Source organism: Notothenia coriiceps, unplaced genomic scaffold (genome assembly GCF_000735185.1).
Source record: "Notothenia coriiceps isolate Sejong01 unplaced genomic scaffold, NC01 NC01_scaffold00037244, whole genome shotgun sequence".
NCBI lineage: Eukaryota > Metazoa > Chordata > Actinopteri > Perciformes > Nototheniidae > Notothenia > Notothenia coriiceps.
In genome coordinates, this window is record NW_011369945.1 from 17,692,367 (window position 1) to 17,696,403 (window position 4,037).

Consider the following 4,037-nt stretch of genomic DNA (forward strand, 5'->3'; position numbering starts at 1 on the left):
CCCCCCCCCCCCCCGCTCTCTTTTCCTCTTTCCCTACTGAGCCATCACTGATCTATGCGAGGCCTCATCAGAACCAATAGCCTGTTTCTAATCTGTTCCTGCTCCTGATGATTTCTGACTCCACGGCTGCTCCCTGCCACGGTATAAGTGACGACTCCGACTGGAAGACACACCGTGACTGATCCCCCGTCCTTTCTGCTTTTTTCCCTTTTTGCTCCTCTATTTCCTCCTCTGTTCCTGGATACTCCTCTTTTCCTCTCCTCCTCCAAGTTGCTTTCTCCTCCTCCCTGCTCGCCCCCGTTCCCCTTGTGTCTCTGCCTCTCCTTTCCTCTTTTACCCACCTTTTTTTGTGAGTAGCAGAATGTTTACTTCATGTCGGCCTCATCATCCATTCTGACTGGGCCTCGCATTTGAGTTGTTCCCCTATTTGCTGTTTCCATTAAAGATGAAATTGAAATCTCCTGTGCTAACTCACACACACACCTAAGACGCATAAGATTGCGCACACCGGAATCACACTGCACACAAATCGACTAACAAAACACGATGTGCTGTGCAGAGGCATATGAAGGAGCACAAAGCTCTCGTCCTACTTTCTCTTTACCTAGTTCTCATCCTTACGCTCCACTTCCTCTCTATCCGTCCTCGCCTCCTTCTTTAGTTGTTGTAAGTGCGGCGGAAAGTGTGATCCATTTTTAGCTTTTCACAATATGACTTTGCCTCTTTCTCCATCTACCACTACACATTTAAAGAGTGTTTCATACAGTAAACATATTTTATTTCCCTGCGCAATTTCCTCTTTCTAAGTATTTCCTGTTGCAAAATGTAGCACTAAGAAGAGACAAACCGCTCCACTGATATACAAAAGCACCTCCTTCCCTCCTTTTTCTTCCCAACACACACTGTGCCGGTCCTGCTCACGCTGGCAACCCTGAGCTTCTTGAAGGCTACCTCTTCTCTGTCTGCGGTGTGACTTCCGAAACCCCTTCAGACAGGATGTAGGAAGTGTTTGGAGCAAAACAAAGGAAGTCTTCGGCAGGTTAATGTGGCCAGGAGGCAGCTTTGTGCCGAGCTTCATCAGTATTCAGCAGAGGTCTCCCTCTCTCGCTCTCCCAATAATATCCCAGTCATTTGGGTCAGCCACATCGCTGTGCCTGTGTGAAGGACACACAAACACACACACACACACACACACACACACACACACACACGCACACACACATGCGCGTGCACACACACACACACACGCACAGACACACAGACTGAGAAAGAGAGAACTCTGTGACAATTTAATAGAAATACAGTCTCATCAAATGTTCACCTCCTCATTCTCTCCAAGCATTAGCTGTGTCTAGTCTCTTTGTCTGTTTTCCATTTTCCGTTCCATCCATCTTCTTTACCTCTTTGATTCTCTGCCACTCTTTCTACCCTCCACATACAGCTCCCTCAATTACGATAAAGTAGACCATATATGAATTACATTAACATCTCTAATATCCTGTGAGTTCCTAATTAGGACCCCGCTCACTTCAGAATAGTCCAGCTTCCAACGACAGTAAGAACAGCAAAGTGCAGTTAGGGGCTGAGGCAAAAGCAGATGTGAATATAGTGTGAGTGTCTGAGTGTGTCTTAACAGGGCCCAAGAGCTGGGACCTCACCACTAAACTGTGTGTAGGGATGTCGGTCCAGACTATGAGTAGATTGGAGGAAAGGGAAAGCTGCGAAGATCAAATATCCCATAAATCAAAGCTGTCGCAAAAGTCAGTGTGTGTGTGTGTGTGTGTGTGTGTGTGTGTGTGTGTGTGTGTGTGTGTGTGTGTGTGTGTGTGTGTGTGTGTGTGTGTGTGTGTGTGTGTGTGTGTGTGTGTGTGTGTGTGTGTGTGTGTGTGTAGTGTCGTAGTCGTACGTACGTACGTACGTACGTACGTACGTACGTACGTACGTACGTACGTACGTACGTACGTACGTACGTACGTACGTACGTACGTACGTACGTACGTACGTACGTACGTACGTACGTACGTACGTACGTACGTACGTACGTACGTACGTACGTACGTACGTACGNTGTGTGTGTGTGTGTGTGTGTGTGTGTCTGTGTTTGAGAGTGTGTGTGTGTGTGTGTGTGTGTGTGTGTGTGTGTGTGTGTGTGTGTGTGTGTGTGGGTGTGTGTGTTGCTCCCAGTCCAAGAGGGCCAAAGAGGACACTGACTCCTAATGTACTACATATGTCTCCTTTTGCATTTGACTCTTTTAACCTTCCCTGAATCTCCTCTTGTATTCCCAGTGCTGATCTTTTGAAAGAGCTAATAATTGCAAATGAACATAGATTACTGTAAGCTATCTTAAAAAGGAAAGGCAGGTAAGGTTTTTATTTAAAAAACAAATTGACATTCTCATTTGGACTTGATGTTTATCCTTTCAATGCGATGCTATGCTAACGATCGGAATAGTAAACGTGTTAAAAGTTCTGGCATTCTGGCAATAAACTAACATAATTTACAAACTTTACTTCAATATCCTCTATTTCGTTTTATGGTACTGGATTTGTCAAGTTCGAGAAATCTAAATATCATAATATTGTGTAATAATAACAATGTTTAAACATGTAGATATTTGGTTATTGTGTTATACATTATTTGATTTCACCCTTTTCTCCCTTCACTCCCTCTGTCCTCCCTTCCTTTTCCTCACATCAAATATCCAACAATATCTTCTATTCCCTCCTCTCTCTCTCTCTCTCTCTCTCTCCCCCCAACCCACACACAGCATCTTGGCTACCTTTTAAACTAAACATCACGTAGATAACCATCTTCCCTCACAATGTTCCCGCTCCTCCACTGTCTAATTATGTCGCAAATCTCCGAGCATGTTGTCACAGAGGTCTTAAATTAGCGGCTCGGCTTAATGTCGCAAGCACATGTAATGTGTCAGATCAGTAGGAGTGTGTTTGTGTGTCTGTGCGCATGAACAAGGCGTGCGATTTCATTAAGACGATATTAGCTATTTCTGCACCATCTCTCTGCCAATGTGTGGATGTTTTCTCAACGCTTGTGTTATTCCTTGCAGACTCTTTTAGATACACGTGTTTGTTATTTTTGCACCACATGTGTGTTTGTGCACCTGCTTAGACATTGTGTTTGCATGTCTGTGCCGTACAGGGGATAAGAACATGGAAGCTTCTTCCCGATCAAACTGCTCCCCTACAAGAACAACCATGGTGCTGGGAAAGGTGTGTATCACCACCAAGTCGCTAATCCTTACACACTTTGTTGTCCTGACATGACCCGACCTCTTTCACACTCCAACAGATTCAGCAGTAAATCCACAGGAGGAGACAGTGCCAAGCGTGTGACCATCATGTGTGAAGCAGGTTAGATGTAGGACGCCTCATTGATATAAAGATGCTTTCAATATTCCCAAACCGAGGTCATGGTTGCAATCCATGGACATTTTCATTTTGTAATAATGGTTTGTGTTTTTTGAAATGTTTTTTTTTTGTTTTTAACGTTCTTGAGCCAATTTTAGTATGTTCTACCTGGAGACCTCCCTGTGCTTTAATGTTTTGCACACTTCAACAGAAGAGGAAGATGTTTGTTCAAGTGTTATTCCTTCACGCTTCTTTGTTGATCAGCTCAGTTCCCTGCTGAGTTTCTATTTATTGTGCAGTGTAGCATAGAAGTGAGTTTGTGGCTTAACAAAAAAGCTGCATAAATGTATTAGCCATGGGTGTTGGAGGAAGGGTTTCGTGTTTTGAACGCTGGCCTTGTAACAGCCCTAAGTGTTTTGGAGAATACACGCCATGATTAAGCTTGTGTGTGTGTGTGTGTGTGTGTGTGTGTGTGTGTGTGTGTGTGTGTGTGTGTGTGTGTGTGTGTGTGTGTGTGTGTGTGTGTGTGTGTGTGTGTGTGTGTGTGTGTGTGTGTGTGTGTGTGTGTGTGTGTGTGTGTGTGTGTGTGTGTGTGTGTGTGTGTGTGTGTGTGTGTGTGTGTGTACATTTTAAAGCCCGTACGTACGTACGTACGTACGACGACGACG